Genomic DNA, 24,246 nt, shown 5'->3' on the forward strand with positions numbered 1-24,246 from the left:
TGGAAGTATTTGATAGGATTGTTGCAATAGTGAAGAGAAGGGGGTAGGAGAGAGGAAGTGATCATTGATTGGAGGTACAATAATTGTAAGTTTTTGGTGGAGGAGAACAAGTAGGCAAAGTTGATCTCTGCAATTCCACAAATACCATGATGACGATGATAATCCATCTATTAAGGTTTAGAGGTATTGTTGTCACTGTGTGTGTGTGTGTGTGTGTGTGTGTGTGTGTGTGTGTGTGTGTGTGTGTGTGTGTGTGTGTGTGTGTGTGTTTTAACCATTCAGTAGTCATTTCAAGGAGGAATAGATTAACTATGAATCAAAGAATTATTATTATTATAATTCATTATTCTTACTTTATGATAAGAGTGGTAGGATCTTTGACTATATATGCCAGGGTAAGTTTGTTTCTCTATACATAGCTGAAGATTAACAATCATCGCAAATCAAATTATTAAACTGTTAGAAAAGCCTAGTATTTGATGTTGTTGTTTTTTTTATGTCAAGAATTAATTGAACCTGGAGCATAGATTGTTCATGTAAACTACAAAGAATTCAGCTTTTATTCCCACATGACTAAATTGCATCCAGCATAATGATGATTTAAAAATGTACAAAGTGTTCCTTTCTTTTAGTATTACATGGTAATCAGCATTCATTTTTCAAATTATGGATTCTACAACCATGTTATAACTGTTATAACACAGTTATAATATGGTTGTAGAATCCATAATTTCGAAAATAAATGTACAACGTGTGTTGCACTTATATTTCACTTTCTCTAACAAAGCACATTTATTAGAAAAACTAAATAGTTTGTGGATGATAAATTGATATTGAATCTTGAATTTATATATATGCATATTTATGAGCTGAAAAACCTGATCTACAAATAAATAGCTCAAATATCAACCACCTTAAATATGCATACCCTATCATTATTCTTGCAGAATCATCTAAAGAGCAATAGGTGAAAACAATAAAAATTTTAAATCTAATCTTTAAAGGGATCTGTGGCATGACTATAAACAACAAATTTACATGATAACCGCAGTAATTAACTTTAATGAAATGAAAATACAGATATTTTGTACTGAAAATAACAGTACATCATCAGTGCATAGAAAAAAGAAAATCAAAGAAATGCAAATACAAGGTACATACAGCAGTCAGTGGTTTAGCAATTAAAAACTGTTGCTGCATGCTAGAAATTAATATTAATAAATAATATTATTAAAATAATATTATTAAAAACTATTTTTGATGGTTACATAAAATAAGAATCACCCAAACTTTTGGGAGAGAGAGAGAGAGACAATCGTTACAATTCAGATTTGGGCAATGTAAAAGGTCTTTGCAACTTTCTTTGAAAAGGCATTCATGGTTTAATGCAGCAAAATGTAAGGTCTGGAGGTTTGAGAAACATCGATGGGACACTGCATACTCTATGGGAGGAGTTATGCTGGAGAAAGTAGGGGAGACAAGAGATCTGGGGTTGATGATTGATAGAAACCTGAAATTTAGGGGACATATTGCAAAGGTGGTGAAGGTAACACAGAGGATTGCTGCAATAATGAGGACACTGACCTGCAGAAATAAAACAGTTATCATTCCGTTGTATAAGACCCTGACCAGACCACACTTAGACTATTGTTCTCAGATTTGGTCCCCAGGATTTGAAGGGGGATAAATTAACTGTGGAAAGGGTACAAAGATGGTTTCAGAACTGTACAATGATAGTTATGAGGATCAGCTGAGGGAATGTGGACTGCAGAGTTTGGTGGATGGGAAGGAGAGGTGATATGATTGAGACTTTTAAACCATTGAGAGGTGGTTACAGGGTTGACACTGGGGAGTTCTTTCACTTGGTTGAACAGCGGAAGGAGTGATGACAAAAGGCCATCCCTGGAAGTTACGAAAGGTTGATAAACACTAGTTGATGAGAAATTTTGTTGATAATTTAGTTCAAAATTCTACCAATCAGTTCAGAGATACCAGAAAGAGGTCAGGAGCAGTTTTTTTGCATGGAGGGTGGTTGAACCATGGAATGCATTGCCTGATGGAGTGGTGAGAGTGAGAACGGTCAATGAATTTAAGGAGTGGTATGATAGACTTTATGTTTCTTAGGGGGGGACCTCCCCCTCAATGAGTCTTGATATACTTTGTGTTTCTTAGGAAGGACCTCCCACGATGAGTCTTTTGACTCCATGGAGGCCTGAATAATAATAATAATAATTTAAACCTGCTTGTATGGAAAAGACAAGGTTCCACATGGTGCTGTGTTGAGCCAGACTAGACTTTTGAAGTTTCGTGTATTCGATATAATATTGATGTTCATTAATTCTTTTTTCTACAGAATGGCCTGTCTGCCCAAAGTATGTCAGATTCAGATTACATTCACAAGGTATCTGGTAAATGCCAGCTAATGATAGAGGTGATAGTTTGTAAATGACAACAGATGAGAAATTTTGTTGATATTTTAGTTCAAAATTCTACCAATTGGTTCAGAGATACCAGAAATATAAGGGATTGGAACTCTGCAGTCCGTTGAAGAAAATCTTGAGGTTTTGGAACATAGGAGTCAGTTATCTGCTCAATTTGATTAGGGTTGTAACCATTAAATTCCATTAGAGTTTTGATAGTGAGAATTTCTTGTTGTAAGCTTGAGGGAGAGGAGCACACCTTATGTGCTCTATTAATTAACGACTTGATAACATTGATTTTTTGAGAGGTGTGATGAGTAGACTTTTGATGGATGTATCTGCCAGTAAAGGTAGGTTTTCAATAAACACTGGTTGATAAATTATTGGAGGTTGTGCACGTAAGAAGGATGTCCAAGAATGGTAAACTACTAGCCTTTTCTTTTTTTTGAATTGAATGCATGCATGCAGGCTATTGATCCATTGTAGGAAGGTGGAAAGTTCATTTTCAAAATGAGGTCAAACAGCAAAAACATCATCAACATAACAAAACCAATGAGTGGGTTGGAGTTGAATGGATGAGAACAAGATATCTTCTAGATGGTTCATAAAATAGTTTGGCCAAGGTGGAAAAACTCAAGATTTTCTTCAACGGACTGCAGAGTTCCAATCCCTTATATTTCTGGTATCTCTGAACCGATTGGTAGAATTTTGAACTAAGATATCAACAAAATTTCTCATCTATTGTCATTTACAAAAGACAGAGGGCTACCCATCGCAGTGCCTTCAACTTATCTATAGATATTGTTTTTCATGCTGAAATATCCTGATGCTGGTAGTTTACGGTTTCGACCCTTATTGAGGTCTCGTCTGTGGGAGCCAGGTCCATTAGTGAAGACACCAAGGCAGAAGCAATGAGAGGTTATCCCCACCTATAGGAGTTGCGAAAAGGTGTACAACCTTATTATTAAATTACTCCGGATTCAGAGAGAGATGTTGAGAGTTTAGTTTTCATAGTCTGCAAGGTTAGACTATAATAAGTTTAGTTTAGTCCGTTATCCAAGTGTGAGCAAACAAAGTTTTTGCCTGAAAGTATCTTCAGGATTGAGCTAAGGTGGTGCAACACCAAGCCAACTCGTGGCAAAGGTGTTGCACCACCTTAGCTCAATCCTGAAGATACTTTCAGGCGCAAACTTTGTTTGCTCACACTTGGATAAAGGATTAAACTAAACTTATTATAGTCTAACCAAGTAAAAAATAAACTCTCAACATCTTTCTCTGAATCCGAAGTAATTTAATAATAAGGTTGTATACCTTTTGGCAACTCCTATAGGTGGGGATGACCTCTCATTGCTTCTGCCTTGGTGTCTCCACTTCTGGGCCTGGCTCCCATAGACGAGACCTCAATAAGGGTCGAAATCAGTCTGGGTAGTGGCCCTTACCTTAATGCATAGTATTACACATATCTGGAAGGAGATGTGCTTTGCATTATGGGAGATACAGAGATAGGAGTGATGATGGTTTTCTCCACCTTTGCCACGAGTTGCCTTGGTGTTGCATCACCTTAGCTCAGTCCTGAAGATACTTTCAGGTGCAAACTTTGTTTGCTCACACTTGGATAAAGGATTAAACTAAACTTATTATAGTCTAACCAAGTGAAAAATAAACTCTCAATAATAAAACTCTATATAATTATTTTCCTACAGCAACTTATGGAGCTAAGACTTGGACACTCAATCAGAAAGAAATACAGAAAATCCGAGCATTTGAAATGAAATGCTTAAGAGAAATAAATAAGAATTAAATGTGAATTAAACTATAGAGGAAATATCATAGCTATAATTCTTAAATGGCAATTAAGATAGTTTGTCCTCCTGCCAAAGATTACCAAATATAGTCTTCAATGGAATCATTGGAGGGAGATAATCAAGAGGTAGACCAAAAAGAACTTGGTTATAGTCTTTGAAGGAAATGTCACAATTATTGAGTTTCAGCGAGATGACAGAAATGGCCAGAGATAGAACCAGATAGAAAACATTTGTATATAGGGGGACTCAACCCATCATCTGACGGATGAAAAAGAATAATAATATATATAATGAAAGAAATGGGAACGAGATGAAGATTGTGAACATTTGGGAATTGACCTTTGTCATATCATTATTTGATAGAAATGCATGAAAATACAAATGTGGAAATTATTATTATTATTATAGAGGTATCTCCATGAAGTCCAAAGACTCATTGCGAGAGATCCAGTCTATCCACACATTCTATCATACCTCTCCTTGAACCCATTAACAGAAAAAGCACTCGCAACTGATTCTAGCAACCCATTCCACTCGTTCACCACTCTCCAAGCAAAAATCTAATACTCACTCTCTACTGACCATACTCTTATTCAACTTCCAGGGATGATGCCTTGTTTTGGTCCCCTCTAGCCAAATGCTGAAACATTTCCCCTGCATCTATCCTATAAAATCCTTTAAGAAACTTAAATTTCTATTTTATCACCTCTTTTTCTCCTATCAACCAACTTCTGCAATCCATGCACCTTCACTCTCTCCTCATAGGGCACATTCCACAGGCCACTCACCATCTTGGTCACTGACCTCTGAATCCTCTCCACCACTTCCACATCCCCAAGAAACCCATGGGACCAGACTTGAGCACAGTAATCCAGATGTGGGCATATCAAGGCCTTATAAAGAGGAATTACAACTTCCTTATTTCTCTACTTGTTAATGTGTTCTTCACTAGCCAAGTAATCTTATGTTTTACCTTAGCAATATGTCCTCTAAACTTTCACTCTCTGTCTGTCACCACTCCTAAATCTCTGGCTTCATCTATTTCCTGGAGTACATTGCCATCAATGTGATAACCAGCTTGCAATCTATTTATCCCAAAGTGCATAACTCAACATTTCTTGACATTAAACTGACACCCATTAACTTTTGCCCATACTGACAGCCTATTTAAATCGTACCTACTGCAAGCTCTCCACATTGCCTTGATTAACTATTACTCTCCCCAATTTCACATCATCAGCAAACAACTGAATATTTCCTTTCAGGTTATTTCCTATATCATTTATGTATAAATCAAACAGCAATGGTCTCAGCACTGAACCTTGTGGCACACCACTAGTCAACTGCTTTTGCCTCAGTTCTGTCCCCCTCCATATATCACTTTTTGATATCTGTCCAGCAGCCGCCCTCTTATCTGCTTAACCAGTGTTATATCCATCCCCATTTGTTCTAATTTGCATAATAGTGTTTAACATGGTATTCTGTCAAATGCCTTTTCAAAATCCAGAAAAATCATCATGTAGCCAATTAAAATAAAAAGCCAAAAGGCTAGTTTTCTGGCATTCGAATAGATATTAAGTGGATAAGAATCCTATGTTTTTATATAGCCAGTAAGTGAAACTCAAGATCGAGTTTCACTTACTGGAGTTTCACTTTCTCCTAGGAGCTGTGTTTTGCATTATGAGAGAATATCAAGAATAGTGAGGGAGCTTGCTCCACCTTTGCTTCGAATTGCCTTCGCCGATAGTTTTTCGGCATTGAAACTCATAGATCGTAGTTATCGATCTTGAGTTTCACTTACTAGCTATATAAAAACATAGGATTCTTATCCACTTAACATCATGTAGCCATTTCTTTTATCCAACTCAGCTGTTACTCTATTATAAAAAGTTAGTAAATTATTAAGGCATTACCAACTGTTATATCTCGTTTTTACTCTTCTCTTTTAGGTTTTTATTGTCTTTTACAACTGTTTTACAACTTATGTCTTACTTGTACCAGGAATTAGCTTCTGACAAATTTATTTATTTTAATCGACTGCGCCAGCCAGTGACTAGTTCCTGATACTTAGGCTTACTTTAATAACTATCTCTACAATATTACTTAGCATTGGGAACACATGGTATGCAGTCGCGGCTTTCCCCTTACTTACACAAATGTCTCCTCCCCCCCCACAAACACAGGTTCAAACTTTTAATAAGTGGTACGTCAGTCTCAGTCAACAGAACATACAAACTTTGATCTAAAATAATGCATTTTAATATAACTAATATTCATATACAGGAAATCAAGCAATAATAATATACAAGAAATAAGTTTATGCACAAATGCGATAGGCTCATGCAATCCCTCTCACATACTTCTTAAAATACAGGTTCATGCAATCATAATTCAGGAGCATTAGTTAATCAGTGTTACTTCCATAGTTTGCGTTACGATTAAATGATACTCCAGTTGTTATGCAAGTTTTGGCAATGCTAGGTTAATTAAATTATGCATGATCTGTTCAATCAATCTTAACAATTACAACTTTTGTAAAAAGGAAAACTCCTTGCTATAAATCTTATGTAAGTCACAGGCTTAATGTACAGAGCAGTGCCGTCATTCATTGTGTCTCATATAATAATTCATCTCTTAACTGTTCCATTAAAATTCCACTCAAACACAAATTTGCAAATTACAATCAGGAAGGCCCTATCAAGACGTTCAGTCCAAAACGGATCTTCTAGTTGGGTTAAGCAGGGCTATGCTTAAGGTTCTCCCCTTTTTTTCTTATTCTCTCTGGTTTTCACAGCACTTGATATACATATATAGGGTAAGAGATAAATACCTTACCCTATATATGTATATCAATACAATACGAGCGGAGTTGTTGCATAAGGCCATCAGCAGACAGGGCCATTGGTGAGTTGCCGCCAATGTGACAATAGCGAAGAACCCAACACTCCGAATGGAGTGAATAAAGAAAGACAGCAGAGGGACAAGGAAATCTTGCCACATCCGAGGAAGTGGTTCCTTAGTTTTAAGTCTGGTCCTTCCTCGGATGTGGCAAGATTTCCTTGTCCCTCCACTGTCTTTCTTTATTCACTCCGTTCGGAGTGTTGGATTCTTCACTATCGTCACATTGGCGGCAACTCACCAATGGCCCTGTCTACTGGTTCCTTGTTGTTCAGTTGGACATTCTGTATGCATTGGGACCCACTGCAACGTGGAAGGTTGCTGGACACCGGCGACAAGCTTCCTCAGCCTTCACAGCCTTCAGGGTGAAAGTAAAGGGGGGATCTCATCATTGGTCTACTGAAGAATGGTGGGGTCAGAGTACCCCAGTAGAAAAGAGAAAGAAGGGAAGGGAAGTGACAGAGAGGTTGAGGTGGGGGAAGTGAGAGGGGATGGGAAAGGGGGAAAGGAGAGGAAAGGGAATAGTATGGGAAGGGCGGGTGGGGGGTGGGGAGTAGGAAAAGGAAGTGTAGGCCTCAGCTCATATCTTGCTAGCTCCATGCTATCAGATGATAACTTTTCACCCCAGGCCTCCTGGCTCACAAGATCGAAAAGACTATGGAGGTAGCCGGTGCCCAAGTGACCCACCCTTTCAGGGCAGCCCGCCTCGAGTAGGCCTGCGCTGCCTGGGTTTTTCCTCCGAACTACCCCCGTGGGAGACCAGGGAACAAAACAGACCTCAGGGGGGATGCAGAGACCAAGAAAATGACTAGAAGTGGAGCTGCTGCTGCAGATGGAGATCTTAAAGGAGCAGCAGCAGGCAGAATTTGATGGTGTTATTTCTGACATTACACAGGATTGGAGGTGAACACCACTTGTTCTTAAATGTGGGTGTCACCCAGAGCCTCCCTTTCAAGATGTAGAAGTCTCCTTAAGGAACCGTAGAACATGTAGAGAACGATCAGAGAGAGAACCAACGGATTGGAAGGATTAGTAGGATTAGAAAATTTCTTTCTTACCTTCCAGATGTGGTATTTGAGCTCATTAATTATAAATACCACTAACTTCTGCTTGTTGTTAGCTGGGGGAGCGAACTGCAGGAAGATGACTTGTTCCTGCAGCAGGAGGGGGATGCGGAGCACGTCGCTTAGCTTCCTCCAGACGAAGATGGAAATGGGACACCGGTAGAAGGCGTGCAGGCTCCCGCAGAAGTCACAAAAGGGGTTCTGGGTGGTGTTGAACCGCCAGATGTTGGTGTTGACTGGAAGGTGTCAACACCAACATCAACGGGTAGCCTCGATGTTTGGAGAGGTGGCCGAAGAGGATCTTGTTGTTATTGATCCCCAGATCTGGAACATCAGTATGAAGGATGTTGAGGAAATGTTCGTACCAAGTATAACTGTTCCGGATCCTGGCAATGTTCACACCCGATGAGCAGAGTTGTTGCATAAGCTTGCACAGTCTGTTGTAATCATCTGGAACAATGTCCGCCTTGGAACCCTGATGGACTGGGATCCCAAAAAGGGGAAGCATGAAACCCAAGAAATACCGCACAGGATAGCTGCAGGGGGTGTTCAGTGTGCAGTACCCTGTTTAGATGGAAAGCGGTATTGCTTAGGTATCTGATGTTAAAGGAGGGGAGGCCAAAGCCCCCCCCCTGCTTCTCCAGAAGTTGAAGGATCTTGATTCCAACTTCCTGGCATAGACTGCCCCTGAAGAACTTCAAGGGCTTCCTGTAGAACCAGATTTCCTGATCCTCTCTGATGTTAATAATGTGCAGGACGTGCTGAAGCGCAGGGCATATGATGGTCTTGATGACAGAGGCCCTGGAGGAGAGTAACAGCTGTCCATTTTTCCAGTCCTTGAGTTTCTCGACGGTGATATTGTCGAGATGTTCTTCGTTGAGCATGGGCTGTTCTTCAAACGGGACCCCCAAGATGGTGAGGGGGTCGGCAGTAGGGATGAGACCTGCAGGGATGTTATTCAGGTCCCACACTCCATACGTTTTGATCTTGGTTTTGTCGGGGTTGGATGTTAGCCCTGACACTTTAAACTTCTTTACGATGTTGTAGAAGTTTAGTATGGAGTCATTGTCTCTAAAAGTGCCCACCATGTCATCCGCGTAGGTGATTACCTTGGAATCATCCGTGGTGAGAGGAAGTGGAATTCCTCTAACCACATGAGAGTTGTTGACAGCCTGCAGGAACAGTTCAAGGGCTAGTGCAAAGAGCAGTGGACTAAGGGGACACCCTTGTTTGACCCCTTTCTGGATGGTAATGGGGTCGGATAGGTGTCCGTTAATGAGGCGAGTGGAGCTGTTGTTGTAGCCTCCTCTGATGGTGTTGAGGAGTCCACTGCTGACCCCGACTTTCTCCAAGATGTTGAAGAGAAAGGCATGCCGGACGCTGTCAAACGCTCGGTTGAGATCAATAGTCAACAATGCCATAGAGTAGTTCTTGATGTTAACCAGACATAGCACTTCTCTGGTGAGGATGAGATTGAACTCCATCGATTGACCAGGAACACCATACACTTGTGTACTTTTGATAATGTACCTCATCTCGATCTTCAGTCTGTTGTTGAGAACACAGGAGAGGATCTTATAGTCCGTGTTCGACAGACTGATGGGGCGCCAGTTCTTGATGATGGAAGGATCCCTGTTGGTCTTCGGGATGAAGACAGTATGGCGTTTCATAAATTCCTGTGGCATGTTTCCGGTGGTAAGGAAGGTGTTAAAGATTGCCACGTGAATGGGGAGGATGTGGTCCCAGTGTTACACCTATATCTTGAGATATAGGTTGATAGAGTATATCTTGTTATACTATATCTTGAGAATATAGTATTCTCAGTTATCATGGTGTAACATGAAAAATAAATAACATAAATAAAAACCCCTGCATAAAAAGGATAATTTAATTAATAAAATATTCTTGCATCCAGTATAAATTGAGTAAAATGTAAAGGTCTATTGTTTAGTTAAGATAACAAAAGAAAAGAATGTATTAATATGTATTATGACTAAACAAGGAATTTGTATTAAATAAGTAGCTAACTAAGAATTAATGTAGTAATGCGATTAAGAATGAAAGAGTTAAGTGCATAAGTATAAAAGAATGAGTCATGAAATACGCTATGTAAGAGGCTACAGATTAAGCATTAAGTAGAATTCTGAGAAAAGGTTTAGAAGGGGGTTAAGATAGAGGCTAACAAGAGAAATAACGGAATATCACTTAGGGCCTATAGCCGGATAGAAACTTCGTTACGAGTTGCCGATCAAAATGACGTTTTGCGGCCAAATGCTACCCAATTGGTAGACAGACGGAAAACAAGTAGGAGGTGGGAAAAAGGAAGTAAGAAAGGGCGCTGTTAGGGGAGCAGCTATAAAAGGGTTGGTAACCCCCCCCCCCCTCAAGGCTTTTTCTCGAAGAGTAGGCTCTTTTGGGTTTTGGGGGAAGACGTTTAGATAGTCAAGGAGGCTTAAGGCCTTTTTGCCTTTTGCGAGAAGAGAAGAAACGTTTGGATAGTTGCGGTGGTTTGAGTTTGGTTTTCTAGTGGATTTCACGGTGTTCCTGAGCGGAGAGATATGGCTTATATCCTCATGCCACAACAAGGAATCGAAGGTGAGCAGGAAAGCTATTCCCGTATTCCTATGTAGAAAGCGAAATATACCATAGAGTCATAGGAAGTTGTGAAATTATTGATGTCCTCGTTTCGGATAATACAGCCGACGGCACAGATGTTTATATAGCCCTGAATTGCAAGAAGTTATGCAAGCAAGTTCGTTCAGTAGAAGGTAAAGGCCCGTATGAAGCTAAAGAAAGGTATTGTGAATTTTGTCTTATGTTAACTAGAAGTTGTTTGTGATAAATACCATTGTCATAATACGGAACTGTTAAAGTGATTATGAAGAAATTATAATAGGACTTTAGGATTTGATAGAGAGTGTTAAAAGTAAGCTAGCTAGTGTTGATAATTTGTGAATAATTAATTATCCTAAGAATCTTGAATGCCTACTACATTGTAAAAGGAAAGTTAATGACATAGTTGTGTGTTATTGAAGTAAATGATTTTGTTAATATTGAGTTTGATTAGCATAAATTGAGTAATCAAGTAGCCTGAGGAATTTGAATTCCTCAGGTGTGATGTGTAGAGAATCGGAATTTGTCATAAGTATGTACTAGAGTAGTTAATGATTTTGTTAGTGTACTTGAAGTTAAATAATCTAATAATGTGTGGTAATCTAATTTTTCCATGTTAAGTGAATTCATGTTTTGTATGAAGTTTTTATGGCGGCATGATCATAGTATCTTTTGTCGAATCATAGCCCAACTACTTGTATTAAGCTAATTTTAGTGTGTAAGTAATTTAGTTGAGTATTTTGATATGTACCATGTTTAGAGAAATAATAAACCTTTTGTTTAATGATAAACAAAGTTGTCTGATATTGCTAATCCAATGCACCGCTTAGAAACATTCGCGCCTAACCACGCAGGAAATCAATGTTAAGAAACGGGAAGTTTAAGGAATTAGTGTTGAGTAACAAGGAATAGTGTCACGACTGCAATAGTTACACTTTCAGATATTTGAGTTCCTTTTCTCTGTTTATGTATAAAATATCTTAAACTAAATATCCCAAATGGTGCAGTTAAAATACAAATACTAGGGTTACTACGGGGAACAATAGCTCAGATATTGGTAGAAATTTAGGTGATGTCTTGAAAGTAGAAGTTAGGAGAATATAGATGAAGGCAGTTTGCAAGAAGACAAACAAAATCGTAAGATAGGGACAATAACACCAGGCCTCGCGGTAGAGTTCAGTGCCTAATCCGTCTGGCACAGGCGCTTTCTTTGTACGGCATTGTTTGAAGGCTGATGTTATTTCGGCCGCTGTAATGGGTACATCCAACCCTGCTTGGATGTGCACACGGAAGTGGTCAACGTTCCAACAGGAGTAATCCTGGGTGGGGGGGGGGACACTCTTGTCTTGATAAAGTTGACTGTAGTATCCCCAGAAGGCGTTCATGATGTTAGGTGTTGTGGTGTGGTCACACCTGCCTTCATTGATGGTAGTAATGGTTCGCTCCTGCCAGAAGTTGACGTAACGCCTGTTATAAAAAGCGGCCGATTGCCTATCTTCCAAGTAGAGGTGGAGACAGATCTTAATCTTCTTTTCTTCCACCTGCTTTTGTTTCTCCAATTCAATGTCAAGATTAATGTCACAGATGGCATTGTAACAAGGAAAGCCTTGGCATTGGCTGGCCACGAACCCGCTCCTCTCCTTGTAAAGATCATGGAGCCGAGCTCTTCTGAGGAAGACACGTTCCTGGCCCCATTTTTTCATGTTGTCTTTGATGTTTGTTTTCAGTCGTGCCCAGACATCCCAGCCATTGGTGCTCCAGGTGGAGCACATTTTGGTTAAGCTTGGCCGAGAACAGGGATGGGAAGTCTTGTGGTAACTTCCAGTGGACCAGACCAACATCTACAGCTTCTAAGGAATGATACCTGAGCACGACTAATTTATGGTCTGAGATGGAATAACTGATTGTAACGTGCCTTATTTTCTCGGCTCTGTAGACAAGGGAAGATGATAAATAGAGGCGATCGATCTGTGTGCTGATGCCTTGGCCTGTCCAAGTGTAATCCCGACAGCAGGGTTGTGAGCCCTCCAGATATCTGTCAACTGGAGATTCCAAAGGTGAATTTCCAAGTCCCTGTAGCCAGCTGTACCTGTGTTGGGATTGCCCCCTACTTTGTCATAGGCCAGATCCACTACACCACACAGTAAGTCCCCCATCAGGATGACATGATGGACCCCATATAGGTAATCGTGTAACAACTGGAAGAATCTAGACCTAGATGTTTGGTCCAGCGGGGCATAGATGTTAATGTACCTGGTGGTACAGCCCCGGTACTTCCAGTCGATGGCAAGGACTCTCCCTTCTGTATCACGCCGGATGTTATGGAAGGCTCTGAGGAAGGGGGGGTTAGCATAAGTACCCTGACCCCGGCACTGTGACTTGTGCCGAAGCTCCAGAAAGATGTTACAGGGTACTTATGGCTTAGTTCCTGCATGTCCCTATAATGGAAAAAGTGGGTTTCCTACAGGAACAAAAGCCGGATGTTAAATGCTAGCATGCGCTTCCACACCTCCTCTTGCTTAGATGGTGAGCGTAGCCCTCTGGTGTTGAGGGAGGCAACACAGAAGGGGGGGGGGGGCATTATGATGTTTTTATAGCCAGCCTAGATCTTTGATACGCAGCTGTTTTGTGTATTTGACAAGGTTGTCAATCTGTGGGGGGGGGGTAGGTAGAATATCCAGCTCCCTGCAGACCACCTTCCAGTTTAACGCACGAGCTCGAGAGGACCTCGAGCTCGTGGTGAACGTTCTTGATTTTGAAACTAATTATTTTGTTTTGGTCTGTTTCATAGTTGTAGAGGTTAAACTGGGAGCCGGTTAGTTTCTTTATTTTATGATTTATGCTATGATGGTGAGAGGGGGTTTCCACCTCCATTTTGGACTCTGATGTTGTGGAGTCCGTGCTTTTTTTGGAGCGGCTTCAATGTTTCTTATCTGTTTTAGGCGAAGCTGCTTCCTTCCTTTTTTTTTTGAAGTTATTTAGGAGGCAGAAGATCTTGTGCCCCCCCTCTTTTGTGGTGTTTTCTTCTGTAGGGAGAGGGATGCTAGCTACTGTGGGGAAGGTCTGTGAAGCGCGAAGAGAAGACGCTTCCTCTGATGTTGTTGAGTGGGGGGATAGCTGGTGTTGTGCTGTCCATCACTTCTTCTGTATTACCCTCGGCTGTATGTTCTTGTTCCGATGTTGGTGGTGGAAAGGCAGAAGTGGCCCGGGGGGGGGGGGGGACTGATTCCTCAGCGGATGTTGTTGCTGGGGGGAAACAGTCTCTTCTGCTGGTGTTGTAGCAGGACTCTTCTTAATTTTCCCCAAAACAGTTTGTGTAAAGGACTTCTCCCCGATGGTGTTGGGGAGTACCGGAAATTGACCGGCGTCTTTTGCTGGCTGCAGATTTATGGATTCAATCAGCGTCCCCGCCCCCTCTGCAAATGTGCGCAGAGAACAAGATGTTATTTTGTGCTCCATGCTGGAGCACTTATGGCAGGGGTGCGGGCACTGACTGGAGATGTGCTCTATGCCGACGCAGTTGAAACACTTGGCTCGGGGTCAGCCACTACCCAGATGGTCCACCGAGCCACATCGCAAGCACTGTCTTTGCACTCCAGGATAGTTCACCATTACACACGACGTGCCAATGGTAACAAGATTTGGCACAGGCTGTCGCATGTCCATGGTGAAAGTGACTTCACCGGAGAACCAGGCAGGGTCTTCCTGGGAGACGCTCTTCTTGATGTTACTCACTTTTCCCCACTTATTGAAAGTTTGTATGAGCACATCGTCTCCAACTTCGATGTATTCCATGGGGAAGCGGCTGATCTTAATTTGGCATACTTGGGACCCAACCATGGTGGGGGTCACCTGCTTCGCTTGGACTTGGAAGCCCTCTAAAAGTTTATCCCTTGTCGTTACGTTTTTTACCACGAACAGAAAGCTATCCCCTCCATAGGTGGTGAAGGAGAAGATATTCTGTGCTCCTACAGTCTGTCTCCTTTAGAACTTTGGTTAGTACTCTGGGGTCTTCCAACCCTGGAATCTCCACTCCTAAGGTCTGGGTCCTTGGGGGGGGACGAGGATCACTCTGCTCGTTTCCGGTCTCTGTGTCTTAAAAAAAGAAAAAAAGAATTAGAGTCCGAAGACTCTATAAGAAGATCCCGTAGCACTTCGCAAAGAAGTGCTACCAGGTTAGAATATTAGTATGAAAAACAAACAAACAACAAGTTAGTAAATGCAACAAAAATTAGTAATAAATCCTATAAACTGTCGAGCACACGGGAAAAAAAAATTTCACGGCCTTCGAACTGGTACACAAGAAAATGCAGGAACAAGAGGGAGTTTGAAGCACACAAGTGCACTCACTCAGCCATCTTTGATTCGTCAGATTAGGTCACGTTCTTTTCTCGGAGACCTTCTCGACGGAACTGTTACTGCAGGGGTTACTGGATGACGTTTCGGGTTTTCTGCTGTGTCATGGACCATTGCGTAATGATCAGGCCTTCTGCTGATTGGTTAACATAATTTTCCCTGTATTGAGTATTATTCTAAAACAATATTTGAATTATATTACAAGAACATTATCAATTAAATTAATATACTTTACATTTACAAGTTAGTTATTACCTCTCTACGTCTGCTCTTGAGAGTTTAAGCATGTCTTTATGTTAAGATTCTATTCTTTCATGTTGTGTCTGAAACCAGCGGCTGACTTATAGTGGGCTAGTTATTTCCGACACAACACAACCCTTTACAGAGCCATGTTGACCTTCATACAGTATCATATGTATCAAGAGCTGGATGTTGATAGTGCATGGGAGGCAGTTAAGAAGTGTTTGCAGGAGGCAATGGCTGACTGTATACCTAGAGTCCGAATAATAAATCAAGTAGGGATTAAATGGATGAATAACACCATTAAGCTTGAGCTGCAAAAAAAGAAACAACTGTGGAGGGAATTTAAGGAGAAAGGTGACCTGCAGACACATGAACAGTATAAAGCCCAGGCCAGAAGGGTAACAAGTGTGGTAAGAAAAGCAAAAGCGGATTATGAAAGAACATTAGACATGCAGGCTAAAGAGAATCCCAAACAGTTTTTTCGATATGTTGCAAGTAAAAGAAAAAATGTATATGGCAGAATGATTTTAAAGAATGCCAATGATAGGAAGGTAACCAAATCAGTTGATATAGTAGAATTACTGAGTGAGCACTTTGCAAGAGTATATCATCCTGGTGGTGACATTGCAGAAATGGAAGAACCAACAGCTTATACTGGAATTGTCGTGATGAAGTGGAGGTGAATAGTTTATTACAGAACCTCAATGTCAATACATCTGTGGGATTGGCTGGTATACCAGCTCATGTCGTATGAGAAGCGGCTAAAGAATTGTCAGTGCCTTTGACCATTTTGTTTAATTTGAGTCTCGGGTCTGGGTTAGTCACAAGGGGGTGTAAAGAGGGGGAAAATAGTTTCACTGCATAAAGGAGGTTCCAAGACTACTGTTGAAAATTACTGGCCGATCAGCATATCACGAATTGTTGTCAAAGTCTTGGAGAAAATAGTCAAGAGAAAAATACAGGATTGGATAGATGAAAATGGGATACTGTATGAGGGACAACATGGGGGACAATATCACGAATTGTTGTCAAAGTCTTGGAGAAAATAGTCAAGAGAAAAATACAGGATTGGATAGATGAAAATGGGATACTGAATGGGGGACAACATGGTTTTGTGAAGGGTAGATCATGCCTCAGTAACTTGCTCACGTTTTATAACACAGCGACTGCTGAACTGGATAAGGGTAATGGTTTTACGATGATTCTACTGGACCTTGCTAACGCCTTTGACAGGATACCACATGTAATTCTAATCAGTAAACTGAAGCATATGGGGATGGATATAGGGTTGGTGAGATGGATAGGAGGGTGGTTGATGGAGAGATATCAGAGAGTGGTTTATTCAGGAGTAGAGTCCAAAAGACGGCCTGTGACTAGTGGTGTGCTGCAGGGTTCTGTTCTTGGACCACTACTTTTCAATTTGTTCATTAACAATAGAGGAAAGGATCTGAGAGGAAGTGTTCACTTGTTTGCTGATGATGCAAAGTTGGGTAGAGCAATAGTGAGTGCACAGGATGCCAAAATTTTGCAAGATGATTTGGATAGTTTGGAGGACTGGGCTAAGGAAAATGGATGTCAATTTAATGTGGCAAAGTGTAAGGTTATGCATTTTGGAGTGAAAAGATTAGCAGCAATATATCACATTGGTGGAACCATACTCCAGGAGATTGACGAGGCTAGGGATTTGGGAGTGTTGGTGGATAGGGAGTTGAAGTTTAGGGGGCACATTGCAAAAGTGGCTAAATCAGCTCATCAAATCACTTGGTTGCTAAAAAATACTTTAACAAGCAGAGACAAACAGGTTATTGTTCCTCTGTATCGAGCCTTGATAAGACTCCATCTGGACTACTGTGCCCAGATTTGGTCATCTAGGTTTCTTCTTGATGGGGAGGAGGTGGAGTGAATCCAGAGACGAGTGACCAAGATAATAGCAGGACTATGGAATGAACCTTGTGAGAACAGGTTGAAGATTTGTGGGCTGCAGAAATTGGTTGATAGAGACATTGAGATTGAGACATTCAAATTACTGAAGGGTTTCTATAAGAATAATTCAGAAGATATTTTTGAGAATAGGACTAGTAGTGGGAGGACTAGGGGCCATCCATGGAAGCTTGGTAAGAGTGTGGTTAGCAAGGGTGTTAGAGCTAGGTTTTTTTTACTTGGAGAGTGGTAAATGAGTGGAATAAGCTGCCAGAGTCTGTTGTGGGTGCCATGACTGTAAATGAGTTCAAGGTAAAGTATGATAGATACTGTGTGAATGTTGAATAGTTGTTCTTGACATGATGTTGGGCCTCCCTCGATGAGTCTGATGACTCCTTGGAGCTGCCCATAATAATAATAATAATAGTATTTTTATCTCCTTGTTCTTGAATTCTGTTTTTAACCAATTTTTCTAATACTTTTACCACCATGCCTGAGATACTGATTGGCCTATCATTTGCTACTGTTGTCTTAGAACCTCCCTTATGCAAAGAATAATTTTGCCCTCTTTCCACTCCCTTCAGAAAGTAAAGGCGGATGGGGGAATAAAGGGATGTTTTTTGTTTGTATATACTAATGCCTGAAGTATCAGAAACAAGAGGGGGCGTGTTTTTGGCATTGATTAGTGCAACCTTACCAAAAGTTATAGGCATTAGTGAGACTTTGCTAACAGCAGATGATGTAGTTACAGGAATTGAATGTGAAGGGTTTAGTATTTTCAGGGAAGATAGAGAAGATAGGATGTAGGGAGGAGTACTGTTAATGATAGCAGATGAATTGCAACCAAAAAGAATATGAGACGTGCAGGAGGTTGGCTGTTCATTTGAAGCAATCTGTTGTGAGGTTAAGACCAATAAGACAAAATATACAGTTAGTTGTTGCTATAGGTCAGGAAATTTCACAGATGATCTGGATGACATGCATTGCCAAATTAGTACAATGAGTACAGGTCAAGTGATTATTATGGGGAACTTCAACTTTGGAGATATAGACTGGAAGGAAGAAAGATCACATGGCAGAAAGGAAATATAATTTATACACCTGCTGAGAGATAATAGCAGGAGGTTGGCTGTTCATTTGAAGCAATCTGTTGTGAGGTTAAGACCAATAAGACAAAATATACAGTTGGTTGTTGCTATAGGCCAGGAAATTTCACAGATGATCTGGACAACATGCATTGCCAAATTAGTACAATGAGTACAGGTCAAGTGATTATTATGGGGGACTTCAACTTTGGCGATATAGACTGGAAGGAAGAAAGATCACATGGCACAAAGGAAATATAATTTGTACACCTGCTGAGAGATAATAGCAGGAGGTTGGCTGTTCATTTGAAGCAATCTGTTGTGAGGTTAAGACCAATAAGACAAAATATACAGTTGATTGTTGCTATAGGCCAGGAAATTTCACAGATGATCTGGATGACATGCATTGCCAAATTATACAATGAGTACAGGTCAAGTGATTATTATGGGGGACTTCAACTTTGGAGATATAGACTGGAAGGAAGAAAGATCACATGGCAGAAAGGAAATATAATTTATACACCTGCTGAGAGATAATTACTTAAGGCAGCATGTGATGGAGGGGACTAGGGGTATAAGAGTATCGAACCTAGTCATAGGATCAGAAGAGCTATCCATAACCAAGTTGGCAACATTGCCTCCAATTGGTGAACGTGAACATGCAATCTTGACTTTGGAAATTGTAAAACATGAGGGATATTTTATCAAGAAGGAGTATTTGTGGGACTACAAGGCAGGATATTATGACATGCTTAGGAAGAAGCTTAAATCTGTACCATGAAATAAAACACTGCAGTAAGAATGTTAGTAGTACATGGGATATAGTTAAGGGTCATCTAGAGGAAGCACTATTAAATTGTATACCTTGGATAAGGAGGGTTAATCGGGTAGGAGTTAGATGGATGATTAATATCATTAAGCACAAGCTCCAGAAGAAGAAAGTGTATAAAGAGCTAGGTGACTTGCAAACTCATGAACAGAACAAGGCTCTGGCAAGAAAGATCACCAGCATGGCAAGGAAGGCAAAATCAGATTATGAGAAGAATTTAGCTGAGTAGCCCAAAGGAAATCCCAAAGACTTCTTTCATTATGTAGCAAGTAAGAGGAAGAATGACTATGGAAGATTAACCTTAATGAGTGATGATGGTCACGAGGAGACAGAAGTGGATGAAATAGTTGAGTTACTGAGTGACCACTTTGCAAGGGTATATCTTCATAGTGAGTTTACTGCTTTAACCTATGTGACAGACAGACACTAATGTGGGAACAGAAGTGGATGAATTGGAGGTCCTTATGATATTGCAGAATCTCAATGTAAATACAGCTGGTTACATGGGATATCAGCTAGGGTTTTGTGAGAATGTGCAAGAGAACTGGCAATGCCTTTGACTAAGCTGTTTAATTTAAGTCTTATGACATGCAATGTCATAAGACATGAATTTGCTGAAAATAATTTAAACGTGAGTGGTACTGAGAAATTAAAAAAAAAAAAGAAAATACATAAATTATTATAAATGAGAAGAGACCTAAGGGAAGAGAGATAGTCAGGTTATGCATCACCCTACTGTAATAAAACATGAGCTGGAGTGGAAAGGCATTTGGTAAGTTGGTATGGAAAAGAAAAGAGGAAGAGATGTGAGGAAAGAAATAAAAAGAGATTGCATGCCAAATAGAATCCATGTTTAAGGATGTTGCTTGGCTGGTTAGTCAAGTGGTTAGTACCTCTACTCCAACAAATGGTGTAAAGTTTGAATCTTGCTGTGGGCATGGTTATTTGTTGCTGAGGTTAGGTGAATGATGAATTTTATTTCTCAATGTGATATCATTACCCTGCTTACTAAAGACCTAGAGTGGCTCTGAAAAGTTTAATGTTAGGTCTCCAGAGTGATGCTTTCTGATTATATGAATGTTTTGCCTACCCTCATTACTAAATGGAGTATAGATTACCAATCATTTAAGGCTGGGGTTCATCTTAAAAATAGATGGTGAAAAATTTATACATCCCAAGAGTAAGATGCTGTGAAGATTGCCAGAGAGGAAGCAGATGTGTTTTGAAAGAACTGATGGTCATAGGGGATGCACAATTTGAAATAAAGTGCAATGAGAATACTTAAAAGCTCTTCTAAGGAGCAAAAAAATAATAATAAATAATAAATAAATAAATAAAAAACACCACGAGAATTAAGATTGTGAGCAGTTTTCATGGTAGTATTATAGAAAAAAGTTGAAAAGATGAGTTGCAATAATAAACAAATCATCATGCAGATTGTATAGAAGAGATGATGTTAAGTATATAAGTGAATGTGATTGGCTGTATTGCATTTGAACAGATTTGGGATTATATACCTAAAGAAATTGTTAATTGCTGATAAATTAGTTGTGCAAGATGGGGAAAACAAGAGCTGTTTTGATATTGCCATGAAAAATTGTGAATATACTATTGACTGCATGAGGGACATTATCCTGACCAAGAATTGGACATATCTCTTGGGAGTGGAGGTAGTTGCAGCAGCAATGTGAAAAGAATTGCATGTTGCTGATTTGTACCAGACAGATAAGGGTTGCCTGAATACTTAAATGAAACAATGATAGCATGGTGGTAGGAAACACTCAATACGAATGCAATCAGGAGTACATATTGATACTTTATGTAGAAAAGCCATCAAAAGCCTGAAATATGCAAATGTAGCTGGAGGAGATTATATTAGACCAGAAATGATCAAATATGGATATCGAAGTTTTACATTGGCTACACTGCATAACTGGTCAGAAGGCCTGGTCAGAGGTCAAATTCCAGATGATTGGAGTAGAGCTCTCAATAGTACCATCTCTAAAAAATGCGAGAATTACAGAAGAATCTCCATACTGAATTAAATTAAACTTGCCAAGAAATTATACTCCTGTTTTATTCTTTATCCTAGTGTAAGCAAAGTTGAAGTACATCAGGTATCTTCATGACTAGGCTACTTGTATACAGAGGCTGATGACTTCACATTACTTTCTTTAGTATTTCATAACACAAGATACATCTTTTTTGGGTTGTATAATGCTATGCATTATGAGAAAGATCATTACCCAGACCAGTTTCAACTTTTATTGAGGTACTGTTAAGGTCCAAGATCACTCTAAATCTCACTGAGTAAGCCTAAAAATCTCTATTAAACTCATCATTTCTGACCTGAATCACTACAGGAGAGAAAACTCAGTGGTGCTCCATTCAGGGACTGTCAAAAACCTGCTATTGAGGAACAACTCTACTCCCCAATAAGAAACTAAGCCCATCAGTGAGAGCCAGACCCAAATGAGATTCATCAAGGTTGAATTAACACAGAAATAATATATTTTGGATATACAAGCAGAAAAATGGTTTATCACTTTATTATTAAAATTCTTTGGATTAGAGATGTGTAGAGAGTTTCTTCACTTGGTTTCCAATTAAATTAAACTTACCAAGAAATTTAATTCCCTGTAACAAATTTGGTATAAAAATCAGCAATAGAAAGACAGACTATGAAAATAGGCATGAACACTGAAAATATGAGCAGAATCATTAATGAGAAACCTATATAACAAGTAAAACATTTCAGCAAACTAGGCACAATTTTTATTGACGATGTCAAATTAAATATGAAAATAATAACAGAATTAGTAATGCTGGTATTGTAGAGCGCCAACAGAATAAATTTATATGGAATAACAGAGAAATTATTCAAAACATTATCTAGCTCTATACAAAACTGTGTTCAAACCAGTTTTAACTTATGGACTAGAAATAAATTGGGTTAGAAATAAATTGGTTAATAGAAGACTACAGACCAGATATGTTCTGAGAAAAATTTGGGGAGCAGACATGTTACATCAAAATGAAAATATTAAGAAGGAACTTTACATTGTTTTAGCATTTAGAAACAGAGCTATTTTCAGATGGTATTGTCAGATAAACAGAATATGGAAATAAAAGTTAGCAAAACAGATGTTTTACAGTAGAAGAAATACCCAGAGAAAGAGCATATAGTCATATTGATGCAGCAAGAAGTTCTTTAGAAGACAGATTGAAGATCTGACATTATTGGATTGCTGACAAGTGTGTCAATGTTTTGGAGGAAAAATTGTTGATAGGAAGTGAGTAATGTAAACATTGCCAACTGCATTGTCTGAGGACATTGCAGTTGGACTATTATCTTAACAAATTGGTTTTTATAGGCAATTTTGAACTGATATTTATTAACTGCCTATAGAACCAATTTGTTAAGATCATCTTCCAATGATTGTCTGTTGAAATTGTCCCTTATCACCCATTCCAATTTTGCAATATCGGCATATTAATGTATATTACTACCCATACTAATCCTATTATCATTAAAATACAAGTTAAACAACAATGTCCAAAGTACAGAATGCTGTGGTACCACTAGTCACCCTCTTTCTTAGACTTAGTGTAGTGTCACTATATATTACTCCTTGATACCTGGTAGTCATTCACTCTCCTATTCATTTCACAAGCCTATTTTGATATCATCCCTTTGCATTTATATAAGAATTTGCATGTGGAATTCTGTCAAAATCTAAAGTATTGTGGTATATCCATTCCTCTTATTCAGCTCTGTAGTCATCATTTTAAAACATAAAGAAATTGGTAAAGCACAAACTTATCTTCAACAAAGCCATTCTGTCCTCTATGAAAGACTAAGATGCTATTATCTACCTATGGATGTTGATCATAATTAGCTTCTCCAGCACTTTAATAATTGATCATTCCAGGGATCGGAGATGTTGATTCTACTATAATAGGATGCTCTGTCCTGACTTCACCTTTATATAGTGGAATATCTTGTCCTACTTAATAAATGAAACCTTAAATTGCTAAGCATTGTCATTGAGATATGATTATCAGATGTTGTTACTGTGGATAACGATTTGCAAGTAATGCATTATGTCACAACATATTCTGTTTGGTTGAAAAAGACCTGAGTTTGATTTGTTTCAGTGATGTGTGCAGAATATTATTATTATTATTATTATTATTATTATTATTATTATATGGGCACCTCCATGGAGTCCAAACACTCATTGCAGGAGATCCAATCTATCATACCGCTCCTTGAACCCATTAACAGACATAGCACTCACAACTGAATCTGGCAAGCCATTGCTCTCATTCACAAATCTCCAAGCAAAAAATCTAGTCCTCATATCTCTACTAACCACACCTTTATTCAACTTCCAGGGATGACTCCTTGTTTCTGACTCCTCCAGCCAAGCGCTGAAACATTTCCCCTGCATCCATCCTATAAAATCCTTTAAGCAACTCAAATGCTTCTTTCATATTCCCTCTTTCTCTCCTATAAACCAACTTCTGCAATCCACAGATCCTCAATCTATCCTCATAGGGAACATTCTACAGGCCACTCACCATCTTGGTCACTTGCCTCTGAATCCTCTCCACTGCTTCCTCATCCCCAAGAAATCCAGAGGACCAGATTTGAACATAGTAATCCAGATGTGGGTGTATCAAGGCCTTATAAACAGGAATAACTTTCTTATCTCTACTTGTTAATGTGTTCTTCAATAGCCAAGTAATCTATGGGCTACCTTAGCAGCCTTAACAATATGTCCTCTAAACTGTAACTCTATTTCTTGGAGTAGAGTGCAATTAATGTAATTCATGGCTTGAAATCTATTCATCCCAAAATGCATACATTTACATTTTTCCCACATTAAACTGAAATCCATTGTGTCTTTTGTCCATACTGGCATCCTATTTAAATTATCCTCCACATTGCTTTGATTAACTATTATTCTACCCAATTTCACATCATCAGCAAACAACTGAATATTTCTT

The 24,246-nt window shown here is 39.4% G+C and overlaps 1 protein-coding gene across 1 annotated transcript in view; it reads left to right on the forward strand.

Moving 5' to 3' along the window:
- The window catches only part of LOC150110257 (dynein axonemal heavy chain 5-like), a 972,373-nt gene that overhangs the window by 409,193 nt on the left and 538,934 nt on the right, over window positions 1-24,246 (forward strand). The window lies entirely within an intron of this gene.

Source organism: Typopeltis vanoorti, chromosome 1 (assembly GCF_054136105.1).
Source record: "Typopeltis vanoorti isolate ZY-2024b chromosome 1, IOZ_Tvanoo_1.0, whole genome shotgun sequence".
Lineage (NCBI taxonomy): Eukaryota > Metazoa > Arthropoda > Arachnida > Uropygi > Thelyphonidae > Typopeltis > Typopeltis vanoorti.